Raw genomic sequence first — 11,970 nt, forward strand, 5'->3', positions numbered from 1 at the left:
CGACTCTCAATACCATGGAAAGCAAACATACAATCGGACTATGCACTGTTTTCAAAAAAATACTGTCATACTGAAGATATTTTATGACGCAAACGTGCCTTCTTTATAATAGGAAAACACCGATTTCAAAGTATTTCATATGTTTTCACTTTGATCATGGTTACACCCATGAGGAACTTGGATAAATTGATCAGGAAGCGGTAACATTTTAATACTGGCTTTCTATATGGGCTACTTTTCCCTCAGTGACAGGATGTTGCAGTGATGTCACAATTTCTCAAAGTGAACACTGGCGGGCACCCTATTTAATGGCAAAATGGCGACAAACACAATCTTGTTATATCGGCAGCTAAACCGATTTTTAAGCTAAACCAAAGATAATTGGGTTCCAAAAGTGGTTTAAATCACTAGTCACACATTTATTTTATCAATAGAAATTGCAATGTCATTTGATTGGACCTTTCCTTTAAAAGATTTAATTTACAAAGACGGCAACTCGTTACAGACATGATTGCCATTAGTGAGTATGATAATAGTAACCAAACGTTTACAATGTCATAACTATATGTATGTAAGGGAAAGTATACTTTCACAATTACAATGACTTACGGTAATAGGAGTCCAGTAATATAATTGGCAATAATAACATTAAAACGTGCGTGTAGTGGATGATAGTAAAAGTCTTCATGCACAGTACATGTACATCAGAGTGCATTGTTGTCATTTTATATTATGGTTTGTCATATAGACTCATTAACAGGTGCGTTATTTTTATTCCATATCTTGGATGTTAAAATTAATTAATCATAAAATATATCCTAGGTAACAACAGTGAAAATCATAAGGACTGCTGTAATCAGATATGCACAAACAATGTATTCATGATACTATTTTGTCATTCTTGTAACACAGTTTCATCTCTACACCACGTTAAAAGTCATGCATAGAATCCCACAAACGGTATTTGCCAAACCTGTCGACATTACGTAACTGTACAGTAGTGTAAATAATGGCCAATACCAACCAACGTGTTTTGGATAAAACTTTAGACAATACATAACTATCTACTGCGTTGCTTGCATCGTAAGAAAAATGCTGGAAAACTGTTGAAGTCAGACAATCAGTTAAATCACAATATGCTTTCAGACTAAATATTACAATTATATGAATTTACAAAAACGTTGTTTCATCGATATATTAATAATAGTGTAACATACCTTTACAACGTCTAAATAATTGCATACAGTTCATATAACAATTATTACTGTGATGAAACTCGGTAATGACCTTGATGGCAAGTCACGCTGGAAGCAGTGGTGGCAATCCAATGTATGCAGCTACTAGTAGTCAATTGGCTTTATATTCTAACTGTTATACATGTATTAATGAGGAAATTTGCCTTGTATATCTTAAATAACTGGAATTACTCGAAGTATTCAATTTGTGCATGTGTGTAAATTAACTTGAAGACCTGGACAATTAATGTATTTAATTACAGTTAGAAAATAGCGTGCCATAAATACGAAATTGTACACTGGAGCAGGTAGGTTAAATGTCATTACCAGATATTGACAATGTAAATTCATCTAGTAATATACAGTTTAGGAATAAATTACTGAACAAACCACGTGACTAGACACGTATCATACTCTTAAAAAAATATATTTGAACATTTTATTTTAGTTATTCGGTTTCTAATTCAGTGAGTGAGTGAGTGAGTGAGTGAGTGAGTGAGTGAGTGGGTGGATGGATGGATGGATGGATTGATGGGTGGGTGGATGGGTTGGTGGGTGAGTGACTGAGTGAGTTGTTGTTGTTGTTGTTGTTGTTGTTGTTGTTGTTTATTCTTCAAATACGAGAAGAATTACATCAACACAAATCAAAGAAGAAAAAAATATGTAAATAAACGTTTACAAAGTTAAAGTTAAAGGTCAGATGTTCAAATAAAATAAGTTATATGAATTATATTACACTAGTGTTATGGTTATAGTCGAAGCTGCCCATGGAAAAATATATGTTTGGACAGTAGTACGGTATATGACTGATGGAAATGACATTCGCTCACAAATCCATAATTTAGTGAACAATAGTTTAAAACACACACTGAACAACCACTGTGTCAATTACAACCACTGTGTCTCTCTTTAGGTAATACATTGACAAGGTGGTGATAGATCATGACCATTGCATCTGACTTGTAATTCCCTAGACGAGTGTCACTAATCGGAATCAACGATGCTAGTAAAGCTTCTTAGCCCTTGGGAAACGTTCCAGATTGTCGTGGCAAAATGCACTCATAAATCGTCATGGTAACCTAGACCAGGAAACAGATTACCGATAATCAAAACGCATTACTGAGTTTATGAGAAAAAACAGTTTAGTTATAGTCCTTAGTGGGATGATTGTACTAGCTGATGATAATTTTAACACGTAGTAGCTGCACAGATAATTTCAATACGTGATATAAATTTCATTAACAAGTCTAAGAAGGTTAGCGGAATGGTTTGGATCCGTCCGTCCGCCAGCATCTATTTCTAAGTCACGGCAATGTTAATTTCGGACGTTCGTCAAACGTTGTACAACCTTAACGTACAGAAGTCGACACACACACGCACTTCACTTTATTTCCATATTTTCCGAATACTTTTCGTATCCACCCCAACTCGAATTTTTCATAGCCAATATCAACACTACAATATATCAAGGTGACGTTTCATTTGAATAATTATGCTAGCACATAACAGCACATCATTACGCGTGAGTCTGCTTGACTATATGTAGTGTATATTGTGAACCACAAAATTCGTGCAACATGAAAATTACAACTTTACTACAGATAAATCTGAATAATTATCAAATACATATTCTTGTAGTAAGGGTTATTTAATCCTGTTATTTAATACCAAAGATATTACTACTTTTTAATCGATTTGCATTGTTTACAAAATTTTTGAGAGATAGTACTAAAATATTAAATGTGTTCTTTGTGTTTATCTACTCCTACTATTTGTGTATATAAACTTCAATGCACGCCACGACACAGAATTCTGCTCTGAAACATAGCCTTTAAGGCATAATTTATGAGGTTATTTCCTTATTAAAGTATGCCACTATTTCTAGAGTTGGAAATGACATCAGAAATTGGGGTTTATAGGAACATTCCGCAAAACATTGTAACCATTTGTGAACAATATGGCCTAATATATGTAAATGATTGTAGAGATGTCGAAACCTCATATGCCCTAGCTAGCAAGTATCTTGTCTCGGGGGCAGATAAGCCGTTTTCGATTGGTACTAACCAATTCAATCTGATCACATGAGTCGACGCATAGAATTCTAATGACCACTAGTGAATTACACATAGTGACATAATGACCACTAGTGAATTACATAGTGACATAATGTGGTGCAATTCACAATGATATTATCCCCATCCCCGTCCCTCCATCCACCTACCATCCCATCCCATCCCTCCATCCATCCACCTACCATCCCATCCCATCCCTTCATTTGAATCAAACAGGTTTGTTTTTGAAAAACAATATATTGAAACATTCATGATATGTTTCGATTAGTAATAGCAGATACTGCCACAAGTAATGAGAGGGAACACTTGAGTGTTATACAATAATTCAACACTTTATAAGTTAGTTGGTTAAATGTAACGAACTATTTAAATACAGTGTAACCCAGATGTGAAGCATGCCAGTAATTTACGAGTCTAATTTACACTATAATAGTCAAACGAAAAACGGAGCTTCACAATTTATCGAAGGTTGGTGAGTTTGACATCTGGTATGATTGATGAGTGGCAAAAAGTTGTACATATTTAATTCTTACTTTTGTCACGTGCATTTTAAATTTTGAAGATAAAGTTCATTTGATAAAAACCATTTTGTTTCAGATGCATTGAAAAAACGTTATTTTACAGGACAAATGTTTGACGTGTTAAGATGACATACGTGTAACATTTAACATAAATAAACGCTTAGAATTAAAATAACTATCGCATAAAATTACAGTCTGGTAAGAAAAAGCAACCAAATTACAGTCTGGTAAGTAAAAGTAACCAAATTACAGTCTGGTAAGTAAAAGTAACCAAATTACAGTCTGGTAAGTAAAAGTCACCAAATTACAGTCTGGTAAGTAAAAGTCACCAAAATACAATCTGGTAAGTAAAAGTAACCAAATTACAGTCTAGTAAGTAAAAGTCACCAAAATACAGTCTGGTAAGTAAAAGTCACCAAATTACAGTCTGGTAAGTAAAAGTCACCAAATTACAGTCTGGTAAGCAAAGTTCATCACATTACAGTCTGGTTAGTAAAAATCACCAAAATACAGTCTGGTAAGTAAAAGTCACCAACATACAGTCTAGTAAGTAAAAGTCACCAAATTACAGTCTGGTAAGTAAAAATCACCAAAATACAGTCTGGTAAGTAAAAATCACCAAAATACAGTCTGGTAAGTAAAAGTCACCAACATACAGTCTAGTAAGTAAACGTCACCAAATTACAGTCTAGTAAGCAAAAGTCACCCAATTACAGTCTGGTAAGTAAAAGTCACCATAATACAGTCTAGTTAGTAAAATTCACCAAATTACAGTCGAGTAAGTAAAAGTCATCACATTACATTCTAGTTAGTAAAGTCACCAAATTACAGTCTGGTAAGTAAAAGTCACCAAAATACAGTCTGGTATGAAAAAGTAACCAAATTACAGTCTAGTAAGTAAAAGTCACCAAATTACAGTCTGGTAAGTAAAAGTCACCAAATTACAGTCTGGTAAGTAAAAGTCACCAAATTACAGTCTGGTAAGCAAAGTTCATCACATTACAGTCTGGTAAGTAAAAGTCACCAACATACAGTCTAGTAAGTAAAAGTAACCAAATTACAGTCTAGTAAGTAAAAGTCACCAAATTACAGTCTGGTAAGTAAAAATCACCAAAATACAGTCTGGTAAGTAAAAATCACCAAAATACAGTCTGGTAAGTAAAAGTCTCCAACATACAGTCTAGTAAGTAAACGTCACCAAATTACAGTCTATTAAGCAAAAGTCACCCAATTACAGTCTAGTTAGTAAAAGTCACCAAATTACAGTCTAGTTAGTAAAATTCACCAAATTACAGTCGAGTAAGTAAAAGTCATCACATTACATTCTAGTTAGTAAGGTCACCAAATTACAGTCTGGTAAGTAAACGTCACCAAATTACAGTCTGGTAAGTAAAAGTCACCAAATTACAGTCTAGTTAGTAAAAGTCACCAAATTACAGTCTGGTAAGTAAACGTCACCAATTACAGTCGAGGAAGTAAAAGTAACCAAATTACAGTCTAGTGAGTAAAAGTAACCAAATTACAGTAAAGTTAGTAAAAGTCACCAATTACAGTCTGGTAAGTAAAAGTAACCAAATTACAGTCTGGTAAGTAAAACTAACCAAATTACAGTCAAGTTAGTAAAAGTAACCAAATTACAGTCTGGTAAGTAAAAGTCACCAAATTACAGTCTGGTAAGTAAAAGTCGCCCAATTACAGTCTAGTAAGTAAAAGTCAAAAAAATAAAGTCTAGTTAGTAAAATTCACCAAATTACAGTCTCGTTAGTAAAAGTCACCAAAATACAGTCTGGTAAGCAAAAGTCACCCAATTACAGTCTAGTAAGTAAAAGTCACCAAAATACAGTCTAGTTAGTCACCAAAATACGGTCTGGTAAGTAAAAGTCACCAAATTACAGTCGAGTAAGTAAAAGTCACCAAAATACAGTCTGGTAAGTAAAAGTCACCAAATTACAGTAGAGTAAGTAAAAGTCACCAATTACAGTTTAATTAGTAAAAGTCACCAAAATACAGTCTAGTTAGTAAAAGTCACCAAAATACAGTCTAGTAAGCAAAAGTCACCCAATTACAGTCGAGTAAGTAAAAGTCATCACATTACATTCTAGTTAGTAAGGTCACCAAATTACAGTCTGGTAAGTAAACGTCACCAAATTACAGTCTGGTAAGTAAAAGTCACCAAATTACAGTCTAGTTAGTAAAAGTCACCAAATTACAGTCTGGTAAGTAAACGTCACCAATTACAGTCGAGGAAGTAAAAGTAACCAAATTACAGTCTAGTGAGTAAAAGTAACCAAATTACAGTAAAGTTAGTAAAAGTCACCAATTACAGTCTGGTAAGTAAAAGTAACCAAATTACAGTCAAGTTAGTAAAAGTAACCAAATTACAGTCTGGTAAGTAAAAGTCACCAAATTACAGTCTGGTAAGTAAAAGTCACCAAATTACAGTCTGGTAAGCAAAAGTCGCCCAATTACAGTCTAGTAAGTAAAAGTCAAAAAAATAAAGTCTAGTTAGTAAAATTCACCAAATTACAGTCTCGTTAGTAAAAGTCACCAAAATACAGTCTGGTAAGCAAAAGTCACCCAATTACAGTCTAGTAAGTAAAAGTCACCAAAATACAGTCTAGTTAGTCACCAAAATACGGTCTGGTAAGTAAAAGTCACCAAATTACAGTCGAGTAAGTAAAAGTCACCAAAATACAGTCTGGTAAGTAAAAGTCACCAAATTACAGTAGAGTAAGTAAAAGTCACCAATTACAGTTTAATTAGTAAAAGTCACCAAAATACAGTCTAGTAAGCAAAAGTCACCCAATTACAGTCGAGTAAGTAAAAGTCATCACAGTTAGTAAGTTCTAGTTAGTAAGGTCACCAAATTACAGTCTGGTAAGTAAACGTCACCAAATTACAGTCTGGTAAGTAAAAGTCACCAAATTACAGTCTAGTTAGTAAAAGTCACCAAATTACAGTCTGGTAAGTAAACGTCACCAATTACAGTCGAGGAAGTAAAAGTAACCAAATTACAGTCTAGTGAGTAAAAGTAACCAAATTACAGTAAAGTTAGTAAAAGTCACCAATTACAGTCTGGTAAGTAAAAGTAACCAAATTACAGTCAAGTTAGTAAAAGTAACCAAATTACAGTCTGGTAAGTAAAAGTCACCAAATTACAGTCTGGTAAGTAAAAGTCACCAAATTACAGTCTGGTAAGCAAAAGTCGCCCAATTACAGTCTAGTAAGTAAAAGTCAAAAAAATAAAGTCTAGTTAGTAAAATTCACCAAATTACAGTCTCGTTAGTAAAAGTCACCAAAATACAGTCTGGTAAGCAAAAGTCACCCAATTACAGTCTAGTAAGTAAAAGTCACCAAAATACAGTCTAGTTAGTCACCAAAATACGGTCTGGTAAGTAAAAGTCACCAAATTACAGTCGAGTAAGTAAAAGTCACCAAAATACAGTCTGGTAAGTAAAAGTCACCAAATTACAGTAGAGTAAGTAAAAGTCACCAATTACAGTTTAATTAGTAAAAGTCACCAAAATACAGTCTAGTTAGTAAAAGTCACCAAAATACAGTCTAGTAAGCAAAAGTCACCCAATTACAGTCTGGTAAGTAATAGTCACCAAAATACAGTCTAGTTAATAAAATTCACCAAATTACAGCCTGGTAAGTAAAAGTCACCAAATTACAGTCGAGTAAGTAAAAGTCATCACATTACAGTCTAGTTAGTAAAAGTCACCAAATTACAGTCTGGTCAGTAAAAGTCACCAAATTACAGTCGAGTAAGTAAAAGTCATCACATTACATTCTAGTTAGTAAAAGTCACCAAATTACAGTCTGGTAAGTAAAAGTAACTAAATTACAGTCTGGTAAGTAAAAGTCACAGAATTAGAGTCAAGTAAGTAAAAGTAACCAAATTACAGTCTAGTTAGTAAAAGTAACCAAATGACAGTCTAGTCAGTAAAAGTCACCAAATTACAGTCTGGTAAGTAAAAGTCACCAAAAACAGTCTAGTCAGTAAAAGTCACCAAATTACAGTCTGGTAAGTAAAAGTAACCAAATGACAGTCAAGTTAGTAAAAGTAACCAAATTACAGTCTGGTAAGTAAAAGTAACCAAATTACAGTCTAGTTAGTAAAAGTCACCAAATTACAGTCTGGTAAGTAAAAGTCACCAAATTACATTCTGGTAAGTAAAAGTAACCAAATTACAGTCTAGTTAGTAAAAGTCACCAAATTACAGTCTGGTAAATAAAAGAAACCAAATTACAGTCGAGTAAATAAAAGTAACCACATTACAGTCTGGTAAGTAAAAGTAACCAAATGACAGTCTGGTAAGTAAAAGTAACACAATTACAGTCGAGTAAGTAAAAGTAACCAAATTACAGTCTGGTAAGTAAAAGTCACCAAATTACAGTCAAGTTAGTAAAAGTAACCAAATTAGAGTCTAGTAAGTAAAAGTAACCAAATTACAGTCTGGTAAGTAAAAGTCACCAAATTACAGTCTGGTAAGTAAAAGTCTCCAATTACATTCGAGTAGTAAAAGTAACCAAATTACACTCGAGTAAGCGAAAGCCACAAAATTACAGTCTTGTAAGTAAAAGTCTCCAATTACATTCGAGTAAGTAAAAGTCACCAAATTACACTCGAGTAAGTAAAAGTAACCAAATTACAGTCTGGTAAGTAAAAGTCACCAAATTACAGTCTGGTAAGTAAAAGTCACCAAATTACAGTCGAGTAAGTAAAAGTCACCAAATTACAGTCTGGTAAGTAAAAGTCACCAAATTACAGTCTGGTAAGTAAAAGTCACCAAATTACAGTCGAGTAAGTAAAAGTCACCAAATTACAGTCTGGTAAGTAAAAGTAACCAAATTACAGTCTGGTAAGTAAAAGTCACCAAATTACAGTCTGGTAAGTAAAAGTCACCAAATTACAGTCGAGTAAGTAAAAGTAACCAAATTACAGTCTGGTAAGTAAAAGTCACCAAATTACAGTCTAGTTAGTAAAAGTAACCAAATTAGAGTCTAGTAAGTAAAAGTCACCAAATTACAGTCTAGTTAGTATAAGTCACCACATTACAGTCTCGTTAGTAAAAGTCACCAAATTACAGTCTGGTAAGTAAAAGTAACCAAATTACAGTCGAGTAAGTAAAAGTAACCAAATTACAGTCTAGTTAGTAAAAGTCACCAATTACAGTCTGGTAAGTAAAAGTAACCAAATTAGAGTCTAGTTAGTAAAAGTAACCAAATTACAGTCTAGTTAGTAAAAGTCACCACATTACAGTCGAGTAAGCGAAAGTCACCAAATTATAGTCCTATATTACATACCATATATATCAAGTTTTGCCAAGGTCAACGTCTAGTTGAAAGGTCAAGTAAACAAACACAAGTTATTATTCCACCAAGATAGCATATATATGTAACAAGTTTCAGTGGTAGGTTATTCACAAGTTATTATTTTACCAAGATAGCATACATATGTAATAAGTTTCAGTGGTAGGTTATTCACATATGTACATAGACAGACGAACGCATACACACTGAAATCCATTCTCATGCAAATATTGACAAAATGAAAATGTTGTTCTTTTTCAAGTAATTAGCATATCGTTATCACACTTATTCCATCTGTACATATTTCCTACATATGTTCCAGATTTGATTAGCACAAAGTGGCCATATAGATGACAGAATTCTATTTATTTGACATTTTTTTATATCATTAAACAACTTGGCCATGTTTTCCCACCTGTAAAAGCAATGAGAAGCAGCATAGATCAAGTTATAAAACCAGATGTAAACTGAATGTCTTCCGTGAGGGCAAAGTTTTGAGATTGTCGTTCCTACAGACAATTGTTGGAATACAACAGAACATATGTAATCAGTTATTTTTTCTCATTGATTGCTATTTGCTCATTGCTGTTAGTGATCTCCTGGCCAACCACAACATGTACTGTGACATTTGTTGAGAATGTAAACAAAATAATAAGCACATCGTCATACCACTATAGACAACATTTCCTGACGAGAAACTATTTTTTCCTTTTAAATGGCCTACAAAAATATGCCAAAAATTTATTAAAACTAAAAGCTACATCAATAATATTTTCAGGACAAGTGTGCTTTGGTATCACAAATGCATGTATCAAATTGAATTTGAAGTCTGCATTCTTGAGATATAGCCTAATTACCGAAAACCATTAATTATGTAAATTTCTAGTTAATATTCACAGGATGTTTACCGAAACCTAATCAGTTCTTTTCACTACCCTACAGAACACATGCAATAAATTTCGTTTGAATTGAACCAGTCGTGTTTTAGAAAATGGTGATAAAGTCGCACCACTTTAGATGACATTTCCTGACGAGAAATTATTTTTTTTCTTTTTTGTGGCCAATCGAAAATATGCCAATAACTTATTAAAACTAAAAGCTACATTAGTATTTTCAGGACAGGTGCGCTATGGTATCGCAAATGTGTGTAACAAGTTGTAATGAATTTGAAGCGTGCATTCTTGAGATATAGCGCCTAATTACTGAAAATTAATTACGTAAATTGCTCATTAATATTCTTGGGATTTTTACCAAAACCTAATCAACTCTTGCCATTACCCTATGGAATACGTCTTCGAAATTTCGTTTGAATTGAGCAAGATGTTATGGAGAAAACGATGACACAGACAGACAGACAGACAGACAGACAGACAGACAGACAGACAGACACACACACACACACACACACACACACACAGACACACAGACTTCCACCCATAAATATATCTCTTCCTTACGGAAGAAATAAATTGCAAACAGCTATATAATAGACACACAATATCAAACACAATAAATTGCAAATAGCTACAGAATAGACGCACAATATCAAACACAATAAATCGCAAATAGCTACAGAATAGACGCACAATATCAAACACAATAAATTGCAAACAGCTACAGAATAGACGCACAATATCAAACACAATAAATTGCAAATAGCTACAGAATAGACGCACAATATCAAACACAATAAATCGCAAATAGCTACAGAATAGACGCACAATATCAAACACAATAAATTGCAAACAGCTACAGAATAGACGCACAATATCAAACACAATAAATTGCAAATAGCTACAGAATGGACGCACAATATCAAACACAATAAATTGCAAATAGCTACAGAATGGACGCACAATATCAAACACAATAAATCGCAAATAGCTACAGAATGGACGCACAATATCAAACACAAATATTGTGAGACTGTCGTTAATGAACAATAACAATATAAAAACTGAAACTATTTCCAGAGTTTAGTGTCACAACTATCGTGAGACAACAAGGATAACAATAAACGAACGCTTATAACGATTGCCTAGGTAAAGGAAAGGGACATTCAGTGCCATAGGTTGAAAACAATAGATTACTAATGTAGTTCATAGTGATCAGTGAAATTATAATGTTATAATTATTCATATCAAACCTTATATTACTTCTCGCTCCTCAATACAACGTCTACGTCACGTCGATGCCCGTCCTATGGTTGTTATCTTGACAGATATCATAGTTGTTTCCGCATTATATGCTTGTCTACCTTCAATCCAAAGTGTCACCTTGTAGGCATGTCACCTTGTAGGCATGACACCTTGTAAGCATTGCCTTTACTTCAGTATTGTACAGTGGCCGTGGGTCATCTTTACGCTACCAAACATATACTTACGCATATATATGGGCGTTGAGGGCGTTGAGTTGTCCATAAAAGGGGAGTTATGGGTGGGAACTTCGATAAAGGAAAATATCGTCAGTTTATATATAATTACAAGGTTGTAATAATTTAAACGGAAAGACATCTACATTCCTTAAACATATATGGATATATGTTTACCTATCTGGAGAATCTTACAATGTCAGACTCTTGATTGCCATCTGAGTTAAAACGTCGAGTTATGTTTTCCAATCCAGCCAACAAAACAGTGTCTGTCCTAATCATTGAACTTGACAGGATTTGACATAACGTTCCAATATTTACACTTGGACAATAAAATGGTCGTATATTCAATGGTATGTTTTATTCTATATCGGAAAATCGGTAGAATAGCATGGTGATTCAGATTTTTGTTGTTGTAAAGATGTTATGTAAAGGCAAGTTTAAATTCAACCTTA

This window comes from Glandiceps talaboti, chromosome 1, assembly GCF_964340395.1.
Source record: "Glandiceps talaboti chromosome 1, keGlaTala1.1, whole genome shotgun sequence".
Classification (NCBI taxonomy): domain Eukaryota; kingdom Metazoa; phylum Hemichordata; class Enteropneusta; family Spengelidae; genus Glandiceps; species Glandiceps talaboti.